Source organism: Bos indicus x Bos taurus, chromosome 21, assembly GCF_003369695.1.
Source record: "Bos indicus x Bos taurus breed Angus x Brahman F1 hybrid chromosome 21, Bos_hybrid_MaternalHap_v2.0, whole genome shotgun sequence".
NCBI classification, from domain to species: Eukaryota; Metazoa; Chordata; class Mammalia; order Artiodactyla; family Bovidae; genus Bos; species Bos indicus x Bos taurus.
The window spans coordinates 20,540,916-20,553,999 of record NC_040096.1 but is presented as its reverse complement, the minus strand read 5'-3'; positions in this window follow the sequence as shown (position 1 = coordinate 20,553,999).

Genomic DNA, 13,084 nt, shown 5'->3' with positions numbered 1-13,084 from the left:
GGTAATATTTCTACCTATTGCATGAAGAAACAGACTCCGAGAAACTGAACACCTTGCCCAGGATCCCAACACTAATCGGTAGTCCCAGCACTAATTCCAGCATCGGCTTGATCCCCAAATCCCTCCTCCCTCAGGTTCTTCTCCTTTTGTTTTTTTTTTTGCCACACCATGGGCCACGTGGGATCTTAGTTCCCCAACCAGGGATTGAACCCTGGCTCCCTGTGTTGGAAGCACAGGGTCTTAACCACTGGGCTGCCAGAAAAGTCCCCTAAACCCCAATAGTTTCTTAAATATTGATAATTGCTGCAAGTGAATAATACATCCAAAGAGTTTGATTTTACTATTCACTTTGTGTGTATTTGAAAATTCCCTTAAGAACCCCCTCCAAAAAAAACAAAACCAACTATGAACTTAGCCACTGTGTTGTCCTAATTCCAATGGTTCCTGTGTGTTTCCTTGATGGGGCGGGAAGAGGAAGAGATGAAGTTTAGATATGGGTCAGCAGAATTTCTTTCCCAACCAAGTGCGTGTGTTAGTTGCTCAATCATGTCCGACCCTTTGCGACCCCATGGACTGTAGCCCACCAGGTTGCTCTGTCCGTGGAATCCTCTAGGCAAGAATACTGGAGCGGGTTGCCATTTCCTTCTCCAGGGGAATCTTCCTGACCCAGGGATAGAAGCCGTATCTCCTGCTTGGCAGGTGGATTCTTTACCACTGAGCCACTAGGAAAGCCCAGGGACTATTATCTAAGATTAGCTATGATTTTGTTTGCTAGGTGGTGGGAGCTGCAGTCCAGCATGTGCTGGGCCACAGAGCCCTTTGGGCCTTATGTTGACACTGGGGAAGGCTCTGCAGCTTTTAAAAGGATGTGGTGGCCCAGGCTTCTATCCCCAGAGGACATCCCTTCCCAGGGAGTCAGGCCTTGACCTAGAACTTCCACTGACCAGAGGACTGGGGACAAGTGCCTCAAGATCATAGAACATCTGGCCACAGGGAGGTCGTCCAAGGAACTATTCTAGCATGGGCCGGGGCTGGGCTGCTCTCTGAGGGCCTTGTGGGACAGTGCGGAGCCTCAGTCCACACTGCCCAGGGACAGAGGACAAGTTCTGATGGGTACCCGCCTGAGGCCATCTGACTCAGGGCCTCCGCTCTTGCCTAGAGCTGCCTCATCTCCTTAGCCAGCCAGGAGGGCCAGGCAGGAAATATTGCCTCCAGCTATGTTCAGTTGTATGTGACTTTGTTCTTGGGGGAGGATGCGGCTTAAATTCAGGGAATTTCCAAAAGGACAGGCTGGGTCTGAAGGAGGCTGGTGTTTAAGGATTGCGAGAGGCTTGGGGTTGAGCTGGAGAGGGGATGAGGCCCTCCGCTCTTCAGTGAACTGGGAGCCTCTTGCAGCTTCCTGGGTGCTGCTGCCAGAGTTCCATTTATCCCTCTTTTCTCCCAGGATTCGCAGTGCTTAGCAGCATCTCAATAATTCTGCTTGCTCGGTGGATGCATTGATGCTTTTCAGACATCAGCTGAAAACGTCAAGTTCCTGACACTGGTCAGTGAGTCAAAACTAGAATGATCATCCTCTCATGGGTCCTCTTTCCCCAAACTTGGGTTTTGTACATTAGGTTTCCTGAAGTTGTTGTGTTACTGAGGTGTGGGGTCCGGCCGCTTGCTGCTCAGAAGCCAATAAACAGGCCAGGTTGGTGGAAAGAAAAAATTTGCTTTATTTTAGATGCTGGCAACTGGTGGAGGGAGTGTGGATGTCTGTCCAAAGGCCAACTGCCAAGCAGGAGGTGAGAGCTTTTATAAGCTGAGGGAGGGGGCTGCATGCAGAAACAACACAGTCAGCTCTGACAGTCATCTTCAGATTGGTTATCGGTACACTGACCAGCGTCATCTTGATTGTTTTAGGTACAGTTAATCTTCAGTTCCAGGGTCGGTTTGCTTCCATTTCTTTGAGGCCGTTTCTTGGAACTGTGGCAGCTTATGTCATGGCTACAGTCTGGTTATCGTGTAGTTAACTTCTTCCACCCGGTGGGGATTTCAGTATCTATAAGACAGCTCACAGGACATGGCTCAGAATATTATCTATAGTCCTTGAGGAGAAACTAAAGGTCCTTGACTATGCCTGATGAGTACATTATTATTATTTGGTCTCCTTTGTTTTCCTTCGTTTCTGCATGTTCTCATTTCCCTGATTAAACTCATTCTTTAAAGTTTTCCACAGACAAAAGGCAGGCAGAGCACAGGGGGGAAGGACCGTAGAGTCCTGCTGTGTTTCAGTTACTTGTAAAAAGAAGAAAAGGAAGAAAGCAAGCTCTGCTCTCACACGCTGCAAAGAAGCAGCTGCAACATATAGCCAGGGCTTTCTCTTGTCAGACTTGATATTTTTAAAAAAACTTTTTTTTTTCAATTGGCTGCACTATGTGGCGTGTGGGATCTCAGTTACCCAACCAGGAATCGAACCCGTGTCCCCTGCATTGAAGTGTAGAGTCTTAACCATGAGGAAAGTCTCATCAGACTTGATTTTAAGTCACTAAATACATTGCCTCCTCAATCTTTACAGTCACCCTGTGTGGTAACTGCTATTCCTTTATTATCTTTCCTAGGGATAGATCCATGTTTGTGAGGCCCTGAAACTTATACAGTTGGTGGGCCCTCTTTTAAAACAAATTAGATTACAATTATGTAAATATAAGTACAAAATTAGGTCCAGAGCCTTGACAGGTGGCATACGACAAGTGGCAAAAACCAACAAAATATTGTAAAGCAATTATCTTCCAATTAAAAATAAATAAATTTTTAAAAATTACTGAAAAAAATTTAAAACATTAATTGATTATTTTGTTGACTGTGCTGCATCTTCACTGCGGTATTCAGGTTTCTCTAGTTGTGGTGGGCGGGCCGAGGCATGTGGGCTCTTAGTTCCTGAACTACTGCTTGGAAAGGTAGATTCTTAGCTGCTGGGCAACCAGGGAAGTCCTCAAGGTATTGTTTCTTTCCTTTTTGAAAGGCTTCCATATTTTCTGAAGTTCTAATAAGGAGCATGTAATTCCTATGAAAAGAAATTTTGTTCTATTGACTGTCCAAGCAGGAAAGAGCCTGACGAGTATGTAGCCATGCTCTGGTGTGGGTTAGAGTCAAAGCGAGGGCAGAGGGCACAGGATCAGGCCACCTGTACCCACTGCCTTGGTCTTGCCCAGGACTAGGAATGGAGCATCCTGACTCTGAGTTTGACCATCTGGACCCAGAGGGAGGAGGTAAACTGACACCAGTGAGCTGCGAGCAAGTACTCTGGGTGACCTATGGCCATTCCTGGGTGTTGCCCAGGGAAGACTACTTCAGACCCTGGTTCTCTCACATGGGGGGCTTCCCTGGTGGCCCAGACAGTAAAGAATCTGCCTACAATGCAGAAGACCCAGGTTTGATCCCTGGGTTGAGAAGATCCCCTGGAGAAGGGAATGGCTACCCATTCCAGTATTCTTGCCTGGAGAATTCCATGGACAGAGGAGCCTGGTGGGCTACAGCCCATGGGGTTGCAAAGAGTCGGACATGAATGAGCGACCAACACTTTCACTTTCACTTTGGGTTTCCCTGGTGGCTCAGATGGTAAAGAATCTTCCTGCAAAGAAGGAGACGTGGGTTTGATCCCTGGGTTGGGAAGATCCCCTGGAGAAGGGAACAGCTACCCACTCCAGGATTCTTGCCTGGAGAATTCCATGGACAGAAGAGCCTGGCAGGCCCATGGGGTCGCGAAGAGTTGGACACTTCTGAGTGTTCACGACTGAGTGAACACTTTCACTTTTTTCACTCTCATCTGGAGGAAGGAAGGAGTGGAGTGAGGTCGCTCAGTTGTGTCTGACTCTTTGTGACCCCATAGACTGTAGCCTACGGGCTCCTCCTTCCATGGAATTTTCCAGGCAAGAGTACCGGAGTGGGTTGCCATTTCCTTCTCCAGGGGATCTTCCCTCTGACCCAGGGATTGAACTCGGGTCTCCCGCATTGCAGGCAGACGCTTTACGAGGATGAGGGTCCAATTCCCCAAAGACAGACTGCTGGCTTGGACTCCACAGCTGGATATGCAGGATTCATTTTCAATTCATATCTTTGCCATCACTGATCCTCCTCCTTGGAAGGCCTTCTCCTTTTTTACTTTGCTTCAAGGCTTAATTCATGATCTACTTGGTCACAGGACTCTGCAGTATAGACTTACACCACTCACCCAACCTTTGGTTCTTTCTGTCTTGAAAGGCCTCTTTTCCCTTTCTGTCTCGTAAAACAACAGCAGCTGATGGAGCTATGGATCAGGCACTTCCTATGGACAGCTTCAGTGTGTTCTGTGGATTCTCTCATTTACATGGACATATGCGCTCTGCTCAGTTGTGGCTGACTCTTTGCCTCCCGTGGACTGTAGCCCGCCAGGGTCTTCTGTCCTGGATTTTCCAGGCAACAATACTTGGAGTGGGTTGCCATTTCCTCCTCCAGGAGATCTTCCTGACCCAGGCATTGAAGCAGAGTCTCGTGTCTCCTGCATTAGCAAGCAGATTCTTTACTACTGTGCCACCTGAGACGCTATCTCATTTAATCTTCTAAACAAGCTAAGCAGTGGCTTTTATCAAATCCATTTTTCCAGACAAGGAAGCAGAGGCTGAAAGTCGCGCAGTGTCTGACTTGAGGTCACATAACTGGAAAGTGGCAAAGCCAGAACTCCAAGAAAAGACATGGGTCTGTGCTTAACTTCTTGCCTGACCTATCTTCTGATTAAACTAGAAGCTCTAAGAGGTGCCGTCAGTTATGACTCCACTGCCAGGGGCGTGGGTTTAATCCCTGGTTGGGGAACTAAGATCCCACATGCTGCATAGCATGGCTAAAAAAAAAAAATTAAAAAGAAAAATAATGTTAAAAAAGAGATGCCTTAGACCTCTTGATGTCTAAGGCATGGCTGAATGGCTAGTACAGAGTGGACATACAATGTCAGTGAAGTGTGGGAGGAACTGGGGACATTTTGAAAAGATTCATCTTCAGCTGATGCCGAGTTCCGGACTGGGAGGAGAAATCACAGATAGAAGCGTCTGCAAATGAGCCTCTGGGCTGGGCCTGGTCTGGCAGGAGGCTAGATTCTGGATCCAGTCTCTCTGCCATTAGGCCTTAGCCCAAAGTCCTGCCTTGATCAGCTAAGGACTGAGCATCCTATCTTCTGAAGGCTGAACTTGAAAGCCACGTTATCATGGAAGGGTCTGATTTTCATTTGGTTCTGGTGTCTCCAAAGATCTTAATAGCTTTCCTAGTTTCTGCAAAGATTCCAAGGCCCTCTGGGATTCCAGTCCAAGATACATCATCCATCACTTTGAGCTTTGATCACTTTGAGCCGCGAGACCTCGGCAGGTCCCTTCTGGACCACACGGTCCCACCTGTGACTGCCTGCACCCTTCCTTGTTCAGTGGCGAGAGTCAGTACACCTGCATATGTGTGTGTGTGTGCTTTGTAACCCCCAGGGCTCTCACTCACCTCCTGCTGGCATTTCATGTGTGTTTAACTCACTCTGTCCTTGAGGCAACCCAGGGAGGTACTCAAGCTACCCCTGGGTTTTGTTTACTTAATTCAACTTCTGTTTTTTAAAGTCATTGAAATAATTCAGAACTTTAAAGCTCCAAAACATACACTTCTAAAAAGTCTCCCTCCCTCCCCTGGTCCTCAGCCACCAATTTCCTTCCCTGGCAGCAACCCAAACAGTCCATTGTTTTGTTTATCCTTCCAGACATACTTCTTGCACACACAAGGAGACATGTATAAATATTATGTCCTGCTCCTCCGCCTTCTCCAATGGTGGCTACTATCTACCCAGTCCGTACTTCACCTACTTTACTTAGCAATACAGCCTCCCCAATACTAATACATTTTAAAGTTATTTCTTTTACGTGGACCATTTTTAAAGTCTTTATTGAATTTGTTACAATATTGTTTCTGTTTTATGTTTTGGTTTTTTGGCCACTAGACATGTGGGATCTTAGTTCCCCAACCAGGGATGGAACCTGTACCCCTAGCATTACAAGGGGAGATATTAAACACTGGACCACCAGGGAAGTCCCTCTCCACATTATTTTTAAACCCACGAGGTTCCTGGGGTTATGGAGCCTGGATGGCAAATCAGGTCTTTCAGGATGCAAAGCCTGTAAGGCGCTGACTCTGGGAGGGCACATCCGAAAGCCCTGTTCCTATTCAGGACTTTCCCTCAATGGGCCTGGCAGCTCTGATCGACACACCTCCGGGTGCCAAGAGAGCTGGGAAAAAACCAGCCAATGGCTTGGCCTGGCAGAAGCTTCCAGGACCTGGAGGAAAAAAGGGTTTTGTTCTCCGCCTCCTGAAGACTGGCAAGAGTTGGCCTGTCCGGGGGCCATGCTGTCTTTCTCTCTGCTGTCTATAAGAGCAGAAAAAAAAAAGTTTTCTCTTCCTGCCAAGACCCGATGGCAGTTCGGCGGGCCTTGTGCTGGTCCCTCCAAGGGCCCGGCTCCCACGCCTCACCTCCTTTTGATGGCTGTGCTGGCGGTGGGCAGCCTCGGGGGTCCCTGCCAAGGCCGGGGGGCCTGGCCTCCCTGGGAATGTACATCTGCTCCACGTCTGGACCTAATTGCTGTGCTGGGAAGGAACTCTCCATGCCCGTGTCCAGACAGCCAGCCTTCTGGGATTGGCGTGGGGGTAGGAGGCCAGGGAGAGCTGGCCAGCCCAGGCTGATGAGGAAATGTCATTGGGAGTTCAGTGTGTTTTTTCTGCTTTTCCCTACAAAGAGCCCTGTTTGTGCCCTCTCTGTCACCCGCTGACCCCAACCCCCCAGGCTCCCTGCTCCTCCACAACACTGGGTCTGGAAGGTCTGCCAGCGGCTTCCTTCCGGTGCACTTGATTCCCAGGGAGCCTGCCCCTCCATTTCCAAACTCACTGGAGGAGGGAGGAAGGGAGGCCGCACAGGAGCCTGGGAGCTGCCCACGGGGGACAGATCTGATGAGGTTTCTTCCCAGGAGCTCCAGGTCCCAAGCCAGGATCTACTCTCTCTGTCCTCAGAAGCGGGCTTATGGACAAAGCACCCAGCAGCCGTGTCCCTGAACAGGCCAGCGGGCGGAGATTTCTCTGAGCTTCATCCTCCCAACTGTGAAATGGGTGCAATAGCGAGATCTGAAGATGGTGGAGAGAGGGCCCAGATGAAGCCGGGAGGGGGCAGGCTACAGGCGGGGAGGGGAGAGGGCTTTGGTTTGGCTGGGGTCCATGCTCCCCCCTGGGGGAAGTGGGCCCTTAGACTGGCATTAGGGAAGTGTATCTCTGGGCATCTTCAGCAGTGAACCTATCTTTTGAAGGATGACAAAGAGGGGCATCCAGTGTTCAGAGTGCAGAGCCTGCCCCCTGAGAACTGAGCAGCAAGATGTGGTCTGAGCCCCCACTCAAAGGGGCTGCTGGTGGCAGCTCAGGGAGGTAATGCAGGCTGAGTTTTCAGTAGCAGCAGTGCGGAAAACGGGCAAGAAAGAGCCTGTTGATGGCTCTTTCCTGGTGGTCCAGTAGGTTAAGACTCCAAGCTTCCACTGCAGGGGCCATGGGTTCCATCCCTGGTCGGGGAACTAAGATCCTGCATGCTAAGTGGTGTGGCCAAAAATAACAATAATAATAATATTAAAAAAGAAAGGAAGGAGAAAAAAAGAGCCTAGGTGGGGATGGCAGGACAATGGGTGTGCACCAGTTCTTTGGAAAGTGCTGGGGAAGCCATTTGGGAACTGTCACTCTTGGGACACAGGAGCCAAGTGCCAGTGATAACTATGAAGGGGGAGGGCCTTGGGAGACCCCCTCCTTCCACATTCATCAGGGAGGTTTGGTAACTCATGGGCAGGTGTGCTCAGTTGATAGTCGTGTCCAGCTCTTTGTGACCCACTGGACTGTAACTCTCCAGGCTCCACTGTCCATGGGATTCTCTAGGTAAGAATACTGGAGCGGGTTGCCATGCCCTCCTCCAGGGGATCTTCCTGACCTTGGGACAGAACCCATGTCTCTTATGTCTCCTGCGTTGACAGGCAGATTCTTTACCATTAACACCACCCGGAAAGCCCAACTCAAGGGCATCCACTTGCTAGTTCAAGGAAGAAATGGGTCTCAGAGCTCTGCCAAGATCCCTGGCATTGAAAAGGTTTAAAGTTGCCGCTGGAAGGCCTTATGGAGAGAGACATGGAGAGTGCGGTGTGCAATTCCAGCAGTTTGTCCAGCCTCTGAGAGCCACGGTGGTCTACGTTAGAATGTGTCAGGGGGCCCCTATCACGGTATGGCTCATTAGCCTTGGATGACTTTGCTTCCCTTTTGAGGGATGACTTTTGAGCCCCTTTTGGTCACCTTTATGCCCCTTTGGCATTCACACCAGGCCTGGCAGATGCTAAATACTCATGGTGAAGATGGAGAATTCAGTGAATCATCTGTAATTTTCCAGGGCCACTTTGCAAGGCTGGATAAGTAATCTGGATTAACCGTGGCTGGTAATGTGAGGTCCAACTGCTTTTTTGTATCCCTCCCTACTTTATTTCCTTGGACTCCAACCCCAATATAAAAGAGGTCTTTTAGTATAATAATGTAGCAAAGTCAAGTTTACAGGCAATGAGAAAGGTCTGCCTGAGCAGCTGATTCTCATCTTGATGCATCTGATGAGGGCTTGAGAGGGCTACTGGGCCCTGGCACATTACATGGTGGGTGCCCGTTGAGTGCACACATGCTCAGTTGCTCAGTCATGTCTGACTCTTTGCAACCCCACAGACTGTAGCCCACCAGGCTCCTCTGTCCATGGGATTCTCCAGGCAAGAATACTGGAGTGGGTTGCCATTTCCTCCTCCAGGGGATCTTCCAGATCCAGGGATTGAACTCGCTTCGCCTGCAGCTCCTGCATTGGCAGATGGACTCTTGACCTCTCCGCCACCTGGGAATAATCTGGGTCTCAGGTACCCCACTATAAAAAAGGCAGAGCCAAGGTTCCATCTGTTGACTAAAAAGATGCACAAGAGTTGTGAGTTAAGTTTTATTTGGGGCCAAATGAGGCCTGCAGCCCAGAAGACAGCACCTCAGATAGTTCTGAGATACTGCTCCAAAGGGGCAGTGGGAGAAGGTTATTATACAAGATTTCGGTGAAGGAGGAGTTGAATGCAATCAAGCGCTTACTTTACAAAAGGTTTTCTACTAGTCATGAGGAGCTGAGGTCACCATGAAGGGATTTAGTGCTTTTCCAGATATGAGGAGATGCAAGGATTGGGATCATGAAGTCAGTTCTTGAAAATATCTATCTAAAGACTTGTTCCACCAGTTTCCCTGGAGCACAGAATGCCTCACTCTCCAACCTGAATTCCCTTCAGAGAGTGTCGAAGGTCAGCAGCTGCAGCAGCACAGGATTCAGCCTCCCCAGAGGCAGAAGGCAAACGCCCTTGAGTTGTTGTTGTTCAGTCGCTCAGTTGTGTCCAGCTCTTTGCGACCCCATGGACTATAGCACGCCAGGCCTCCCTGTCCTTCACTATTTCCTGGAGTTTGCTTGAATTCATGTCCATTGAGTCGGTGACGCTATCTAACCATCACATCCAGTTCTGCCCTCTTGTCCTTTTGCCTTCAATCTTTCCCAGCATCAGGGTCTTTTCCAATGAGTTGCTTCTTCACGTCAGGTGGCCAAAGTACTGGAGCTTCAGCTTCAGGATCAGTCCTTCCAATGAACATTCAGGGTTGATTTCTTTTAGGATTGACTGGTGGCAAGTGCCAGTTTGTAGTTGACACATTCCAGTTTGGAGGATTCAGAAGTCCATGGGCCTCTCATGTCTTAATGCTGCCTTAGGGCCAGGAGGTTATCAAAACCTTTTCATTTTCTGCTGCCCCTTCTTCTCCTTCAAGCATCCAGGGAATCTGGGCTTGTTGTAGAGAAGAACCAGTTCTGACCCTATGTTGGAACTGTTTCTTTGACTTGCTTTCATTGCTGCTGCTGTTGTTGCTGCTGCTGCTAAGTCGCTTCAGTCGTGTCAACTCTGTGCAACGCCATAGACGGTAGCCCACCAGGCTCCCCCGTCCCTGGGATTCTCCAGGCAAGAACACTGGAGTGGGTTGTCATTTCCTTCTCCAATGCAGGAAAGTGAAAAGTGAAAGGGAAGTCACTCAGTCGTGTCCGACCCTTAGCGACCCCATGGACTGCAGCCTACCAGGCTCCTCTGTCCATGGGATTTTCCAGGCAAGAGTACTGGAGTGAGTGCCATTGCCTTCTCCGTTGCTGTTGTTGTTCAGCCCCTAAGTCATGTCTAACTCTTTGGGACCCTGTGGACTGCAGCACACCATGCTTCCCTGTTCTTCACTATTTCCGGGAGTTTGCTCAAACTCAGTCTATTGAGTTGGTGATGCTATCTAACCATCTCATCCTCTGCCACCCTCTTCTCCTGGGTGAAGAGGAGAATCTTGCCCAGCCTCAGGGTCTTTTCCAATGAGTGGGCTCTTCATATTATGTGGCTAAAGTACTGGGTTCTTTTCATTGCTGTTATTGCTATTATTATAATCATTCATAATGGCCTTCCTCAAAGGACCCAGCCTGACTGTTAAAGTGCCTTTGTTCAGCTCATAGAGAGATAATCTGACCCTGCCCACCTGTGAATGGCCACAAAGGAGAGATTAACACCCCTTCAAAGTCCGGCCCTTCCCAGAGATGTTCTGCAAGACTGAGGGCCCTTTTTACTTTACTGCCCCTCCCTCTCTATTCTGCCATTTGACTTTAGTTCTTCATCACTTCTCTCTCTGGTTCTCTAAAAGAACATGGCATCCAGCCCGCTGGCATCTTCTCGGTCAGCTGGCTTTCTGAATAAAGCCGTATTCCTTGCCTCTACACCTCATCTCGGACCCACTGGCCTGGCTTGCGGCAAGCAGAGTGAGCTTGGACTGAGGTGAGGGAGCGAGTGTTTGCAGAGCCCTGCAGGTGAAATCACACAGGTTTGGCTTTCTTCCTGTGTCTGCATTTTCACGCCTTGGGTTGCCACCTTAGAGACTGTGATTTTCACATCTATCTGTATGGATCAACTAGCTTCCAGGGGCTTTACTGCCAACTTCCCCAATGCCTCAGGACATCCCAGCTTTATATTCTCAACACAAAGATCACCTGAAGAACACCCTCCCCCCACCACAGCAGACAGCAGAGTGAAGGAAGAGGAGGAGGGCCACCCTCACCTAAGAATGCAGCTACCCTTTTACAAGTTTCCTTTCCAAGCCCCAGCCAGGTCTTTGTGAGTGCAGCTGAAAACAGCCCTTTAAGGAGACTATTCTTGCTGGGACCCTTTCTCACTCCTGGCAGCCCAAGGGGCTGGGGGCAGGGTGGTGTGTGGTGCTAACTCGGTATCTGAGGGCCATTGGGAACACTGCTCTGTCCTTAAGGGTTGTACTGCTGTGTACTCTGCTCAGTCTCTCAGTCGTGTTTGACTCTTTGTGACCCCACGGACTGTAAGCCCACCAGGTTCCTCTGTCCATGGAATTTTCCAGGCAAGAATACTGGAGTGGATTGCCATTTCCTCCAGGGTCTCTTCCCAACCGAGGGATCTGACCTGTGTCTCTTGGCTCTCCTCCATTGGCAGGTAGATTCTTTACCACCTGGGAAGCTATTTCTGAGAATGAGCGTTTGCCCTTGTGAAGCCTGGGGGCATCTGATTCAGCAGTGATGGGGGTTGGATTAGTGGGAAAATGAAGAGGCTTTTCTGCAAGTTACCTTGCTGGTGAGACCTTGATGGGGTCTGGACTTGGTAGACCAAAGCTTTCCCAGCCAAGGGTCATCACACAAGCTGTCTAGTCCCCAGGGCATTAATCAATGTTCTAGATTCTAAAAAGACAAATAGACTCTAGAATCTAAATTCTAGAAAGACAAATAGCTTAGACCTGTGGATATGCTGGGGAAGGAGTGGATTTTGGCTCCAGGCAGGGGTCTCAGCAAGTTCCTCGACTGAGGTTAGCAGATACTTGGAAAGTGAGGATGGGAAGTGTGCAAGGCTAGGAATTGGCATACCTGCTAAAGGTCCTGTAAGGAGGATTTAATGCCTTAGGATCAAGAGGTTGGCAGTGCTAGGGCTTTAGGGGCTCCAGGTCTTGTTGAGAACTGCAGGGTAAAACAAGATTCATTTCAAACCATTGCTGAAAAGAAAAAACTCCTCCTCTACACTCTTACGTTCTTGTATGAGGGTCTGTGAATTAAACTAACAAAAGACAGTTTAACAAGAATTTACTTACACACAGGTGATCAATGATGAGCAACCCAAAAGGGGAGTTAGAATTAGGGGTCTGAGTATCTAACTTAGTAGGTGAAAGGAAAGAGGAAGGAAAGAATCCTATGGAAGGAATAGGTTTCTCTAGGAGAACTAAGGGGACATAAGAATATTTGCAAAAATATTTCATTAAAAAGGTATGAGTGGTCTTTCTGTGACCTACAGGACCCTAAAAATTCTATAGAGAGGGGTTTTCTGTAGTCTGCTTAGTCTCTTCCTGGGAACAGAGTCACCCTAAAGAGGGCATTTATGACAATCCTCAAGTCTCAAAGTTTTCTGCTTTTAGTCATACAGGGAAGCTCTGAGAAGGCTTCTTTCCACATCAATTGAGTTCCAGATGTCTTCAGCTTAAAATAATCCTTATTCCAACTCTGAGGTGCTGAATGGGCCCTCATGCCACATAGCTTAGCAATTGCTCAGTAAATATTTTTCAATGAATGAATGAACACAGTAGAGATTAGGTAGGGAGGATGTTGATTTATGGCTACACATTTCACACCGAGGATTGGAGCAGGAGATGTAGTCCAATTCCTCTCTGGAGAGAAGTTTGCCCCACAGCCAAGGTGAGCTCCCTCTGGGCTCAGTGGCATTTTTGGAATATGGCAAAGACTGGGTAGACCAACTTGTTCACCTGGCAGTTTTACAAAAGTGCATGTGACCTCTGCTAGGGACTTGGGAGTTGAGTTCAAAGGGGCACTGGGGCCAGAGCTGCAAGCATAGTAGGTTTGGAGCAAGCAATCAGAAATTTTAAGTCTGCTGCTCACGTTCATTGAGAGTTAAATAACACAACTAAGTAAATCTTAAAGATC